The sequence below is a fragment of the Phyllobates terribilis genome, unplaced genomic scaffold (assembly GCF_046119375.1).
Source record: "Phyllobates terribilis strain yellow unplaced genomic scaffold, ASM4611937v1 Scaffold_4__5_contigs__length_816908805, whole genome shotgun sequence".
NCBI lineage: Eukaryota > Metazoa > Chordata > Amphibia > Anura > Dendrobatidae > Phyllobates > Phyllobates terribilis.
The window spans coordinates 263,840,949-263,857,049 of record NW_027362764.1 but is presented as its reverse complement, the minus strand read 5'-3'; positions in this window follow the sequence as shown (position 1 = coordinate 263,857,049).

Here is a 16,101-nt window from a genome sequence, read left to right as displayed (position 1 = left end):
GCTTTGCTGCCATGTGCCTGATCATGCTTGTGTTGGTCAGGCTGGTAGTTTTGCCACCCCTGCTGATGCTGGCCTGACAGGTGGTGCAAATGGCCTTTTTGGGGTTATCGGCAGAGTCTTTAATAAACAACCAGACTCGGGAAGACCAAACAGTTGTACTGGCAACTTCCTTTGTGTTGGTGTTACGGGGAACGGTTGGCTGCCTTCTTTCTGCGGCCACCACACTGCTTCTTCCTGCCTGTTGGGGTGCTCTGCCTCCCTCCCCCTGTGTGCTACTCTCCTCGCTCTGCATGTCCTCCTGCCAGGTTGGGTCAGTTACTGTATCATCCACCACCTCATCTTCCACTTCTGCACTCTGGTCCTCCTCCTGACTTTCTGGCAATTGTGTCTCATCATCGTCCACCTCTTGTGACACTTTCCCACCGTCGCCTTCATGTAACCGAGGCTGCTCAAATATTTGTGCATTGCTACATGCGATCTCCTCTTGCCCCGCTTCAAGTGGACAGGGCGATGGGCCCGAATCTATAAATGGAAAAGTGAACAGCTCTTCGGAGTGTCCAAGTGTGGGATCAGTTGTCTCTGGGAACTCGGCATGGTGGGAGGAAGGAGGTTCAGGGTGAGGAATATTCGGACCAGACTCACAGATACTGAGACTTGACCGTGTGGAAGACAAGGTGATGGTGGTGGTGGCTAAGTGACTGTAAGCATTATCTGCTATCCAACCAATAACCTTTTCACACTGCTCTGTGTTCAATAGTGGTGTTCTGTAGTCCCCTATTAATTGGGACAGGAAAGTCGAGTGAGAAGATGTGGGTCTTTGTTGTGGCACAATTTCAGCTTGCCCACGTCCTCGGCCTCTGCATGCACCATCATCACCATCACATCCAGTTCACCGTCCCTTGCCACGTGCCTTGCCCATTTTAAATGGACTACAATATCTTTCACGCTCACAACAAATGACTGAATTTGAAGCGAACTTATATGTGATCCGTGTGATGGATAAACAACAGTTTTAAATACCTGGCCGGTAGGTAATTATTTTGAACAACAATCTGGTGTCAATTGCTTCACTGACACACTGAAATTTTTTTTAATGGAGGTCAGAAATGGCAGTATTTTCTGAAAACGTATATGTGATCCGTGTGACAGAGAAAACACAGTTTTAAATACCTGGTCTGTAGGTAAATATTTTGAACAGCAATTTGGTGTCAATTGCTTTACTGACACACTGAAATCAATTTTTAAGGAAGGTCAGAAATGGCAGAATTTTCTGAAAACGTATATGTGATCCGTGTGATGGAGAAAACACAGTTTTAAATACCTGGCCTGTAGGTAACTATTTTGAACAGCAATCTGGTGTCAATTGCTTCACTGACACACTGAAATAAATTTTTAATGGAGGTCAGAAATGGCAGTATTTTCTGAAAACATAAGTAATCCGTGTGTTGGAGAAAACACAGTTTTAAATACCTGGCCTGTAAGTAACTATTTTGAACAGCAATATGGTGTCAATTGCTTCACTGACACACTGAAACTAATTTTTAATGGACGTCAGAAATGGCAGTATTTTCTGAAAACGTATATGTGATCCGTGTGTTGGAGAAAACACAGTTCTAAGTACCTGGCCTGTAGGTAACTATTTTGAACAGCAATATGGTGTCAATTGCTTCACTGACACACTGAAACTAATTTTTAATGGACGTCAGAAATGGCAGTATTTTCTGAAAACGTATATGTGATCCGTGTGACAGAGAAAACACAGTTTTAAGTACCTGGCCTGTAGGTAACTATTTTGAACAGCAATCTGGTGTCAATTGCTTCACTGACACACTGAAAATTTGTTTTAATGGAGGCCAGAAATGGCAGTATTTTATGAAAACGTATATGTGATCTGTGTGATGGAGAAAACACAGTTTTATATACCTGGCCGGTAGGTAATTATTTTGAACAGCAATCTGGTGTCAATTGCTTCACTGACACACTGAAATTTTTTTTAATGGAGGTCAGAAATGGCAGTATTTTCTGAAAACATATATGTGATCCGTGTGACAGAGAAAACACAGTTTTAAATACCTGGCCTGTAGGTAAATATTTTGAACAGCAATCTGGTGTCAATTGCTTCACTGACACACTGAAACAAAATTTTAATGGAGGCCAGAAATGGCAGTATTTTCTGACAACGTATATGTGATCCGTGTGTTGGAGAAAACACAGTTTTAAGTACCTGGCCTGTAGGTAACTATTTTGAACAGCAATCTGGTGTCAATTGCTTCACTGACACACTGAAAATTTGTTTTAATGGAGGCCAGAAATGGCAGTATTTTATGAAAACGTATATGTGATCCTTGTGACAGAGAAAACACAGTTTTAAATACCTGGCCTGTAGGTAAATATTTTGAACAGCAATCTGGTGTCAATTGCTTCACTGACACACTGAAACAAAATTTTAATGGAGGTCAGAAATGGCAGTATTTTCTGAAAACGTATATGTGATCCGTGTGATGGAGAACACACAGTTTTAAATACTTGGCCTGTAGGTAACTATTTTGAACAGCAAACCGGTGTCAAAAACTTTGCTGACACACTGAAAAAAAAATGTAATGGAGGTCAGAAATGGCAGTATTTTCTGAAAACGTATATGTGATCCGTGTGATGGAGAAAACACAGTTTTAAATACCTGGCCTGTAGGTAACTATTTTGAACAGCAATCTGGTGTCAATTGCTTCACTGACACACGGAAAAAAAAATTTAATGGAGGCCAGAAATGGCAGTATTTTCTGTAAACGTATATGTGATCAGTGTGATGGAGAAAACACAGTTTTGAATACCTGGCCTGTAGGTAACTATTTTAAACAAGAAACTGGTGTCAATTGCTTCACTGACACGCTGAAACAAATTTTTAATGGAGGCCAGAAATGGCAGTATTTTCAGCGCAATTATATGTGATCCGTGTGACGAACAAACCACAGTTTTAAATAGCTGGATTTTTAGCGCTGTAATATGAAAAGGACCTGGCTGTATTCTGCAGTGCAAACAAGCAAATGGCGCAGAAAAACTGTGTTCTCTGGATTGCTTTTTAAGCTAGTAATGAGGATTAAAATGCAAAAAAAATTATTCCTGGCCCCTGAGACCTGGGCCTATTTCTGGAAATATCTAATAGCAGCAGCAGACAAAACTGGAATGGAGCCTCTTGTCCTATGTGCACAGCAGTCTGCTATATACCCTGCCTGCCTGCGTATATACACTGCCTGCCTGATATCTCTGCAGATGAATTGGTCCTCAGAAGGACTGTTTGTTGAGATGGATTTGTGTCTCTAATATTGTTTGGTACACCTACACTAACTAGAAACAAGCAAATCTCTCCCTAGCTCAGCAGCACCTCTCCCTACACTGTCTTATTCCAGAGTGACTGTGACGAGCATGGCGGCGCCAGGTCTGATATAGCCTGATGACGCTGTGCGGCCAGGCAATCACTGTAATGCCACAACAAACATGTCTATGGCATTACAGTGAGTGGCAGGCAATCCCTGCATGTTCATTGGCTCTCTAAAGACCGCCAAACATGCAGGGAGGAGACCCGATCTCCCGCTGAGCAACCCCGGAAATACTCGGCGAGCACCGAGCATCTCGAGCAGTGAGATGCTCGGGCGAGCACCGAGCAGTAGCGAACATGCTCGCTCATCACTAGTCTTCAGTAAAATGGCGCCGGATAGTGCTATGCGCATGCGCCGATTCCGATGCCTTCACTCCTGCCCCGGTCTCCAGCGAGAAGAGAGGCCCTGCGGCAACGCTCCTCCTGGTCAGGTAAGTATGTAAGTATGGCGCCGAAGATCGCGGTATGCGTTCAATGTCTACTCATACCGCGATCTCTGTCGCCATTCACACTCCTCTTACCTGTAACGGCTCCATGCGTGCTTCTGTCTGGAGCCAGACTGCGCAGGCTATAAAGGCTTCAGACAGAGACATGCATCTCCCATTATATTATAGATGTCTATGATGGTATAGACCAGTTAACAGCAGATATATTGAGCTAGGGTCTATGGAGCATCTTCTCTTCTGACTCGAAATCTGTCATTCCTTCTTCTATGCTCCCTTTGTCTAAGTGGAGGGAGTTGGTGTAACCCCTCATCTCCTGCTCCTATACAGAGGGTAGGCTAAGTCTAGAATGTTCACTTTAGGGATGTGTAGGGCCTCAGTAAATGCCGAAATGCCACTTGGGTGGCTTAGCACGTGGACTCTACCACCTTGACGGAACCTTAAATGGAACGGGAATTCCCAAGTATAAGTAACATTGTGCCTTCGCAGGAGAGGTTTCAAAGCTCTTCTTTTCTGCAAAGAGATCTGGCAAAAATCTGAATCGTCTTCCGGCAGTGTTGTATATTGCTTTTCAGCCGAGCCTGAGACATTATGGTATCTTTAATTTAGTACCTATGGATTCTACCAATAACGTCCCTCGGATAGTCAGGGTCCACAAGTTTGGGACCAAGAGCTCTATGAGCCCTGTCCAGTTCTACAGGAGAATCCATAGGAACATTTAAAATGGAATTGAATGGCGAAGTGTTATATTCAGGTCTTTTGGTTCAATTGTTTCAGGTAAGTCTCTGATCCTTATGTTATTTCTTCTGCCCCTATTCTCTGCATCATCTAGCATGTCAGTAAGCATTTGCATCTGATATGAATGAGCAAGTAAGGCAGAGTCTTGAGAGTCCACCCTAGTGTTGTACTTCATCCCTTAAAGTAGATAATTCTGCTCTGTATGAATTTTCCAATCTTGAGACATACTGATCCATATCTTTCCTGGTCGGAATGTCTTTAATCCTAGCATTTAATTCTCCAAAGTCTATCATTAGTGGGTTTATATTGGATATCTGTAACTGTTGACGAATGGTTTCCTAAGAAGGTAAAGAAGGCATTTGTCCTGTATGAGAGTTAACTGTAGACTCTGAGTACCCAGCACTTGTGGTTATATGAGGGGAATCAACATCTGCCATAGAAATAGTCTCTGGTGTTTGGAGGGATTGGGATTGAAGGAGAAAAGCCACAATCCCCTCTCTTTCTAGTGTCTCTGGCAGGCCCTGTGTTGTTAGTTTCACTTTCCCTTTCAGTAATTGTGCTGCAATTGCGAAGCAGCTCTGGGGATCCTGCATCTCAGCGCTAGTGATGACCGAGCACCTTAATATTCATAATCGTTATACTCGTAACGAGTATTTAGTAATAATCGCGTATTCGTTCCGAATAGCGAGTACAATGTAAATCAATGGGAAATGCGAGTAATTTTCTGCTGGACCCTACAAAGGGGTCTGGAGGCCTGATGAAAAGGCTGAAATGGATGGGAAAGTGATGGAACAGAATGGGAAGAGCCGGGAAAATGTGCCTGCATGCATTTGTGGCACCCCTGAGGGTTCAGTCGCCACAGAGGTACTGCACCTCACCCAGAGGTGTGGTATCTCCTTCTCTCAGGTAAGGAGGGAGTGCTGCCCGGAACCCCAACACCTGAATCCAACACTACACTACTCCAGGCCGGCTGGAAGGGCAACAGGCAATGTGTTTTTCTGCTGAGACCTGTCCCTGGCTGGAGTGGGGGGAACCTAGAGGTAGGGGAACCAGTAGTGGGTGTGGGTGGAGGAAGTAGTTTAGGGGAGCACCATAGAAGGAGGTATATAAAGGGAAGCCATCTTAGGGTGGCAGAACAGAAGTTCAGTGAGTGAGAGAAGTCAGCCAGGGAGCAGAGTCTCTTTAGGAGCTGTGCTCCACAAGTAGGTCCCAGTCCTAGAGGCCCAGGTGGGGAGCAGAGAAGTAGGCTCCGTTCTAGTAGAAGGGATCCCAGGGAGTACGGCGAGTGTAGGACGGCACCCGTACGCCCCGAATCTGTCAGAAGACAGAGGGATCGTAGGCCGCAAGAAGGGGACCGGCCCCTGGTCTAGCCGTGTTACTGTAAGTCTCGGCTGGGAAAACCGGAGGCTCTGACTTATATAGTCAGTTGCCGAAGCCTCATTCTAATCCCCGTGAGGGTCAAGCAGGTCCGGGAACTCCAACAAGACAGGAGGGACTTCAGAGCACCCGAGCGGGATTGAGAGTGGGGAAGCGCAGGGCAGGAGGGAGAAAGACCCAGCGTGAAGACGGTCTAGCTAGGAACACAAGAAAGCGGGGTTCTGTCAGGAGCTCCTAATCTGCCTGAGGAAGTGTTGAACCCCGGTCTGGTGAACGCAGCGCGATGTGGGAGGCTGACACCCGTACAGTGCACCAGTGGAACTGTCATAAGAACTGTGAGTAAAAACTCGGATGACTGCACCGTACTGCCTCCGTCCATTCTTGATCTGCGTCCTCTTGCCTCCCGGCACTACAACGCCCAGCACAACCACTGCATCCTACACTGCCCTGGAGCTAGCTCTACCTGTGGAGAGCCACACCATCCCTGTTGCCGTAACACCAGCTCCAGAGGACTGCTCCGCAGCGGCGGCTCCCTTTGGCCGCATTCCACAGGTGGCATCACGAACACTTTACAAATCCCCTATAAATATAATTCCCCCTTTTTATTGACCGCCCTGGGCCACGGACCGGGCCGGCCACCGTGATATCCCCCACCGGCATCCATAGAGGCCCGGGTGCCGAGTGCCCCACGGCGCTGGGGGCGCATCACATTTCTGACTCACATATTCCCACATTTCTGGGAATAAGTTTGTCGCAGTGTTACGCCACTTTTACAGACAAACAAGAAAAACTACCAAACCTAACCTAAAGTGCATTTAACAGGCCAAAAAAGTTAAGAAACAGTTTTTCCTGCATAATCACTTGTTTATAAGGCTAAATAAACCAGAGTAATAAAAAAGTATCCCTTTTAGCGTTTGTTCACACATACTGTTGTGGCTTTTTTCGCCTTTTACAATTGGGAGGGCCCTAACTTATACATTTTGTAGGTCCCTCTGTCTTACATCATTTTTAGTTCGCTATTCCCCAGCACTTTACAAACATAGCTAGAACGTACTAGTAGGTATGTTGATCTTTGACCGGAGAGGCCTCACGTGGCTCTGTAACATGCATTTTGGAGGGACAGCTGTTACTTAGACATTTGGGTGATCCCTCCATCATTGACACTCAGATAGTGTAATACATATTCCATAGCAGTTTACAATGTGCCCATTGTAGCGTTGGGCTTGACCCCCTCCTCCTCCTCCTCCTTCTCCTCCACCACCATGTGATACTGTGGCTCTAAATTCAAATGTTCAGAGGGCCTGCAGTAGGCAGGAAAGCTGAGTTGTGTGAGAGCCCTCATGTGGCCCTGTAACATACATTTTGAAGTGCCCTCCTCTAGAAATTTTGGAGGTGCCTCTTGTGTACATTTGAGAGTGCCCTCACTTATTCATATTGTAGGGCCCTCACTATTATTTAACTAATTTAAGGGCAGAGACTACAGAGAAAATGGCCAAGAGACATGGAGTACTAGAAGGTAGCAGTGAGTGCGGCCTACGATCCTCAGGTATGGCTGAACTCTGTGAACTGGAAAAATAAAGCTGCACTAGTCAACTGGATGACGAGCTCAAATATATCACTTGTGCAAGTCAATGGACAAAGGATATATGGTGCTCCCCTTCCAGGATGGGTTGGAGAAGCTTTTCCAAATGGCTTAGGGATTTTGATTGTCAATATTCCCCAGATTATATAGCAAGAAAAGACTTCTTGATAATGTACTACTTGGCCCAGTGCAGAATGTGCATCGTATTTCCCAAAATTACTCCTGGGGCTGGGGGCTGTTTCAAAGGTGCAGGAAGACTCCATGACAAGGGCCTCCCTTGACAAACATTATCTACGATGGAGTACTGTAGTAGTTGTAGCCCTCAATTCAAGTTTTCAGAGGGCCATCAGTCGGTCAACAACAGTCAGTGTAAATTTCTATTGAATATGTATTCCCTATCTCAGTCACAATGTGGCACAACCTGTGACAAGGGCCTCCAATGACAAATATTAGTTTGGTAGGACTACTGTACATTCCAGATTTGTCCACTGCACAATGTGCATAGGGTTTGTGAAAATTAGCCCTATGGGCTGAGTCATGGTTGACGCAGGAAGCCCCCATCCCAAGGGCCTCCAATCACAAATAGTAGTTAGACTGGAGTAGGAATACTGTCCTGGTTTGTCCACTGCACAATGTGCATAGGATTCGTAAAAAATAGCCCTATGGGCTGTGTCATGGTTGAATCACTATTTTGGCTGTGTCTGTGACAGCTAGCTTGGCTTGTGCTATCAACATCTGAAAATCTGTCAACAAAACCCAAAATGCCAAAAAAGCCTGTTGTTAAGGGTCGTGGACGTGGTGTTGTCAGTGGTGTGTGAGAAGGCACTCAGTTTGTGTCAGGTCAGAAGAAGCTTGATGCATCCACTATGTTACTGGAAAAAGTTCCCGTCTGGAACGTAAACGTGTGTGGAAGCCAGAAGAGCGAGAGCAGATTCTGTCTTGGATAGCAGACAAGTCCTCTACGCATTTATCAAGCAGCAACAAATATTACAAGACCACACAGTCTACTGTGGATACACAGAAGGCGGGCCCTTTTAGTCCTGAAGCTGGTTCTCCTTCCTCCCGCCATTATCAGTCACAGAAGACATATGACCCCAAGCTTGGCCACTCCGAGGATCTGTTTGGTACATATCCTTTGGTTGGCTGTGGCCTATCACTGTGCAGCATTGAAGAAGGACAAGAGGAGGTGGTGTGCGTTGATGCTCAAGTATTTGAGGACCTACGACCAGAAGAAAGCCACTTGGAGGAACGTCATTTACTGTCTCCACAGGTGGAGGCTGATGATGATGAGACACAGTTGCCATCAGGTCAGCCTACAATGTCAACTGGGAAGGAGGATGAGATAGAAGACTAGGTGGTCGATGATGAGTCCACTGATTCGACCAGGACCGTTGGCACGCATACCCATGGCAGCAACACAGAGGAAGATGGATATGCAGCACCAACACAGACACCACTGTGCGCTAAGTCAGGGCTAGGGGGTGTTCATCTGCTGTGTGGAATTTTTTTTTCTGAAAGTCCTTCAGAGAAAAACATTGTTGTCTGTAGCATCTGCCATACCAAGTTGAGCAGAGGCCAAGACAAAGGCAACCTGAGCACCACCAGTATGAGAAACCACATGGCAGCCAAGCAGCCCAGTAGGTGGGCGGAACACCACGATACCAAATCTGCATCTGCAGGTCAAACCAATAATAATAATAATAATACACTGCTCAAAAAAATAAAGGGAGCACTCAAATAACACATCCTAGATCTGAATGAATTAAATATTCTCATTGAATACTTTGTTCTGTACAAAGTTGAATGTGCTGACAACAAAATCACACAAAAATCATCAATGGAAATCAAATTTATTAACCAATGGAGGCCTGGATTTGGAGTCACCTCCAAAATTAAAGTGGAAAAACACACTACAGGCTGATCCAACTTTGATGTAATGAACTTAAAAAAAGTCAAAATGAGGCTCAGTATTGTGTGTGGCCTCCACATGCCTGTATGACCTCCCTACAACGCCTGGTCAGGCTCCTGATGAGGTTGCAGATGGTCCCCTGTGGGATCTCCTCCCAGATCTGGACTAAAGCATCCGCCAACTTCTGGACTGTCTGTGGTGCAACGTGACGTTGGTGGATGGTGCGAGACATGATGTCCCAGATGTGCTCAATCGGATTCAGGTCTGGGGAACGGGCAGGCCAGTCCATAGCTTCAATGCCTTCATCTTGCAGGAACTGCTGACACACTCCAGCCACATGAGGTCTGTCATTGTCCTGCATTAGGAGGAACCCATGGCCAACCGCACCAGCATATGGTCTCGCAAGGGGTCTGAGGATCTCATCTCGGCACCTAATGGCAGTCAGGCTACTTCTGGCGAGCACATGGAGGGCTGAGGGGCCCTCCAAAGAAATTCCACCCCTCACCATTACTGACCCACTGCCAAACCGGTCATGCGGAAGGATGTTGCAGGCAGCAGATCATTTTCCACGGTGTCTCCAGACTCTGTCACGTCTATCACATGTGCTCAGTGTGAACCTGCTTTCATCTGTGAAGAGCACAGGGCGTCAGTGACAACTTTGCCAATCCTGGTGTTCTGTGGCAAATGCCAAGCGTTCTGCACGGTGTTGAACTGTGAGCACAACCCCCATCTGTGGATTTCGGGCCCTCATACCACCCTCATGGAGTCGGTTTATAACCGTTTGTGCAGACACATGCACATTTGTGGCCTGCTGCAGGTCATTTTGCAGGGCTTTGGCAGTGCTCCTCCTGTTCCTCCTTGCACAAAGGCGGAGGTAGCGGTCCTGCTGTTGGATTGTTGCCCTACTACGGCCCCCTCCACGTCTCCTGGTGTACTGGCCTGTCTCCTGGTAGCGCCTCCAGCCTCTGAACACCAACCTACTGGCCCTGTCACTGCCTTTAATGACCAATTCTCCACCTGGCTTCTCCACTTTCTCTCTGCTGACATTCCCACCATCATCATGGGAGACTTCAATGTCCTCACTGACACCCACCAGTCAGCAGCCTCCAAACTCCTGTCACTTACCTCATCTTTTGGAATTACTCAGTGGTCCACCTCAGCCATCCACACTGATGGACATACATTGGACCTTATCTTCACCCGACTCTGCTCCCTATCTAACCTAACAACCTCCCCTCTCCCCCCTATCTTACCAACATCTACTCATGTTCTCATCCCTGTCCTCCTCACCTGCCACCCATGTCGAGCAACTAAAGCACCCCCAGAAACCTAGCACATCGTGACACAAACACACTCTATGACTCTATTCTAACACTGTCATACATATCCTCACTCCACAACATAGACAGCGCCACTACTTTCTACGATGCCACTCTCCCATCAGCTATTGACTCGGTGGCCCTATTGTGCATGGCAGAGTGCGACTAATCAATAGACAACTCTGGCACAATCACATCACTAAAAAGTGTAACGGGTCTGGGAGGCGGAACCTCTGAGCTACTATACAAGGGGGAGGTCCTTGTAAGGGAGCGGGTGGCGACCAGGCAGGCAGTCACAGCAGATGACCGGGACAGTCTCTGGAAGAACGGGCAGGAGGTCACAGCAAGTGACCGGGGCAGTCTCTGGATGAACGGGCAGATGGTCACGGCAAGTGACCGGGGCAGTCTCTGGATGAACGGGCAGATGGTCACGGCAAGTGACCGGGGCAGTCTCTGGATGAACGGGCAGATGGTCACGGCAAGTGACCGGGGCAGTCTCTGGGTAAAGGGTTGGTACGACCTGTGGCGGCTGATGGTAGACGTGAGCTCCCAGGTGAGCAGGCGAGAGTCTCTGGATAAACGGGTGGTCACGGCATGTGACGGCGGAGCCTCCAGGAAGACCAACAGACAGGCGGCAGATGAGCGCTCCCAGGTGAGCGGGCAGAAGTCTCTGGACAGGCGGGTGGTCACAGCACGTGACGGCAGACCCTCCAGGTAGGCTAGGAGACAGGCAGCAGATGAGCGCTCCCAGGTGAGCGGGCAGGAGTCACTGGACAGGCAGGTGGTCACAGCACGTGACGGCGGAGCCTCCAGGTAGGCTAGCAGGCAGGTAGCAGATGTGCGCTCCCAGGTGAGCGGGCAAGCTGGTCCATAGACAGACTGACAGGAGTTGGAAGGCAGACCGTCGGACCTCAGGCAAGCAGGCAGGTAGCTGATGTGCGCTCCCAGGTGAGCGGGCAAGCTGGTCCTTAGACAGACTGACAGGAGTTGTAAGGCAGACCGTCGGACCTCAGGCTAGCAGGCAGGTAGCAGAATATCAGGCAGGAATAAGACAGCAAGCTGACAGGAATCTGGCAGGTATCTGGCAGGTAACTGGCAACGGGACCTGAGGGCTGAAGCAGAGTAGTGAACAGTGCAACAACATTGCTTGGGCACCTCCATTTTGGAGGAGGTGCCTTATATATGGTGAAGTCCTCCGGCCATTGGCCGGGGACTCCTTAGGACGGCGCGCGCGGCCCCTTTAAGAGGGAGGGAGAGCGCGCGCGCCCTAAGCACAGTGGCCGGGAAGGAGCGCGCGCTGCCAGCAGAGCGGGAGGAGGACGCCGGGCACGGAGCAGAGAGGTGAGGGGAACAGCGTCCCTGCCTAGCAGAGGGCAGGGACGCCGGCGCTACAAAAAGGTTAGGCAAGTGTGGCGCCCCTGAGGGTTCAGTCACCACAGGGGTACTGCACCTCAGATTGAGGTGTGGTATCTCCTCTCCGAGGTAAGGATGGCGCACCTCTCAGGACCCCACCTCATCACTCAACACTACACCACTCCTGTCCTGTAGGGGGCCTATATGCACCAGGGTGCTGCCCCAGGCCGGGATAGAGGAGATGGGGGGAACCAAAGATAGGGGGAACCATGTAGTGGGTGAGGGTGGAGGACGCACTTTTAGGTTACACTTATTCATTCATATTTAATCAACGGCCATCTTAGGTTCAAGGTCTTTGATTCTGGTCTTCATCGCTGAACGTGGCTTTCTGTTAAGAACCTGCAGCCTATTGAAGATACACGGTCCTCGTACTCTGGCCTTGAGGCGAGGAGCGGGCTAGAGTTAACGGCTGTCTCTACCAGGTCAAGGTCCCTACCTAAGAAGGCCTGGAGGGGAGCAGAGGAGACAAGCTCCACAGGCAAAAGGAACCCAGGGGGATACAGACAGAGCGGCATACGCCACCTGTACTCCTTATTCTGGCCAAACCACTCCAGCTGCAAGAGGGGACCGGCCCCACGATATCTGACTTCGCTACTTCACGTCTTAGTCGGAGAAGCTCTGGAGGCTTAGGGGATCCCACCGGGTAACGGAAGAAGTGGAATCGCCACCCGTACCCTTGTTCTGTGTATAGCCAGAGGGAGACCCAGCCTATCACACGCACTACATATGGACAGGAGAGGACCTAGTGGGAAAGTCTAGGAACACTCTGGTGCGGGAGTCCTGATTCTTGCACCCGAACTACCCGGAGTGTGTTGAACCCCTTTCCTGATGGCCGCAGCGCGCCGTGAGGAGCGAGGAGAAGCCTTGCAGCTGATGCCTAACAACGTGAGTAAAGCTTGGAAGACTGCATCCATGCCTCTGGTCCCTTTATTTCAGCGCGACACCACACCACCCACTACGACTCCCCTGATCTGCCTTCTCTGCCATGAGGCCCTGCTCCACCTGTGGGGAGTAGTACCATCTGCTGCTGCCACGACATCCCACCTCAGAGGACTGCCACAGCGCTGGTGGCGAATCACCAGGCACCACAGGTGGCGTAGTCATTGAATCCACTCGATTACCACCGTCCCTCCTAGCCCTTATTTTGATGTGATGACCCTGGGCACGGGCCGGGCCTAGGCCACGACTGCAACCCCCAACATCTGACCCGGTTACGAGTACCCCCATCTCTCAGGGTGGACTAGAGAGCGAGGAGGCGTCACACAAGCATCCGAGGTTACGGAGCGGTGTTGGAAGAAAACACATTCACAAGATGACTTCACTACATTCAAAAAAGCAACACTCTCATTCAAGTCAGCCCTCACCCTTTGCTAAACAGGCCTAATTCACAACCCTCATATCTTCCTTATCCTACAACCCCAAACAGTTGTTAAACACTTTTAAATCCCTCCTCCACTGCCCCCTTTGACCTCCATTATCTCTGCTAAGGACTTTGCCACACACTTCAAAACCAAGATCATCGACCAAACAAGGCAAGTCTTTATTGTTCGACCACCACAACCCCATTTTTTACCAGACCAATGTCATTCCCTCATAACCTCCCTCTTCAACATCACCAGGGCTGCCACCAGGAGTTTCAGGGCCTCATACTGGCAAAATTTTCGGGTCCCCTTGAGACTACGCCCAGGCTTCACCCTAGCTCTGCTTCCACCCCAGCTCCACCTCCACCCCTCAAACCTTCCACAGCCCCACCTCCCACTCTGGGAAAAACTCCACTTCTACACCATGCCCTCACCAATCACACATTAACAGTTCCCATCAAACACCATATCACATACATAGCTAGCAGCTTTTCTTTTGGCGACAAGATTTTTTTAAGCCGCCACCAAAACAAAGTAGACTCTTTTGGCAGCGCCCTACTCTACTCTAACCTAGTAAACATTTCTTAAAATATCCAATTTTAGGCCTGTTTTTATTTATTTTTCTTTAAGGGAATGTGTCACATACATTTTTTAAAAAGACCAATACCATATATCAAGGGACAAACACCACCACACCATGGCCGAACGACATATTACCACCACATAGTGACCGAATAATATACCACATGCAAGAGAGAAATACCACCACACCATGACCAGATCACATATTAACACACATAGTGAATGAATAATGCCACATACAAGGAACAAATACCGCAACTTTATGACCAGACCACATATTGTCACCAGATAGTGACTGAATAGTACCGCATACAAGAGAGAAATACCGCCACACTATGACCAGATCACATATTACCCATTACCACCAAATAGTGACTGAATACTACAATACTGATCATTAATAAAAAAAACACAATACTAATATTACCATAAGTATCATTATATACAGGAGCTCTGTGTAACATACCTGGCGGCGTCCTTGCATGGTGGTCCATCTCCCACTGTGCAAGAGCGCGCACTTGATCTCCAGTCCAGAATGTCTCTCTAGCTTCCCTCCATGCTGTCTGTTTGTGTCTGCTTCTGCTGCTTAAGGGCGGTGCCCGATCACTTCCTGCTTTTTGTACCTGCTGTGGGTCACACCCCTTGTGCGTCCTCAGCCTATTGCTGTCTGTCACCTGGTATATAGCTCAGCTGCTCCCATCTATCCCTGCCTGAGCATAGTGTTTCTTTCAGTGTGTGCTTGCACTCTGAAGGTGCCAGGTCCCGTTCTTTGTCTCCTGCTTTGCGGTATCTGTTCCCGTGTCTGAACTGAGTCCTGTCTGTCTCCTGCCTTGCGGTTTCAGTTCCCGTGTCTGAACTGAGTCCTGTCTATGTCTCCTGCCTTGCGGTATCAGTTCCCGTGTCTGAACTGAGTCCTGTCTGTGTTCTCTTGTCTGCCTATCCTGGAGGCTGTATTTCCAGGCCTGTCTGAACACGCTCCTAGCCTGTTCCTCCCGCCTTCTAGGGGCCGATTATCTAGACCCGCTCCGGTATCTTGTCTGTCCTGTCTGAACACGCTCCTAGCCTGTTCCTCCCGCCTTCTAGGGGCCGATTACCTAGACCCGCTCCGGTATCTTGTCTGTCCTGTCTGAACACGCTCCTAGCCTGTTCCTCCTGCCTTCTAGGGGCCGATTACCTAGACCCGCTCCTGTATCTTGTCTGTCCTGTCTGAACACGCTCCTTGCCTGTTCATCCTGCCTCTCCGGGGGCCGTATTCCCAGACCCGCTCCTGTATTCTGCTGCAGTGTCGGTCTCCTCCATACACTCAGTTCCAGTCTGAACTCTCTCCTATCCTTTACCTGTTTTGCCTCTATGTCCGTTCCCTTCCTTTTTCTGCAGAGTCTGAACTCGTACCTAACTCCTGCTTGTTGTCTCTGTACTCCCGTTTGTGAGTTTGTGGTCCACTCGCTACTTCACTGCAAGTACCCTGTGGGTATCTGGCTCTGCCCTACCCTTCCTGTCTGTTCCGTGTGAACAGAGCCCTGTCCCCCCTGCTCAGCCTTGCCTGCTCTGACTCCTTTGCTCACCGCTCCGGCGGTTCTAGCCTGCTCTGACTCCTTTGCTCACCGCTCCGGCGGTTCTAGCCTGCTCTGACTCCTTTGCTCACCGCTCCGGCGGTTCTAGCCTGCTCTGACTCCTTTGCTTACCGCTCCGGCGGTTCTAGCCTGCTCTGACTCCTTTGCTCGCTGCTCCGGCAGCCTTGCTCCGCTCTGACCCTTTTGCTCACTGCTCCGGCAGTCTCGCTCCGCTCTTATCCTTTTGCTCACTGCTCCGGCAGTCTTGCTCCACTCTTGCTCACCGCTCCAGGCGGTCTCGTCTTGCTCCACTCTTGCTCACTGCTCCGGCAGTCTCGCTCAGCTCTGACCCTTTGCTCACCGCTCCTGGCGGCCTTGTCCTGCTCTACTCTTGCTCACCGCTCCAGGCGGCTTTGTCCTGCCCTGTTCTCGCTCACCTCTCTGGGCGGCC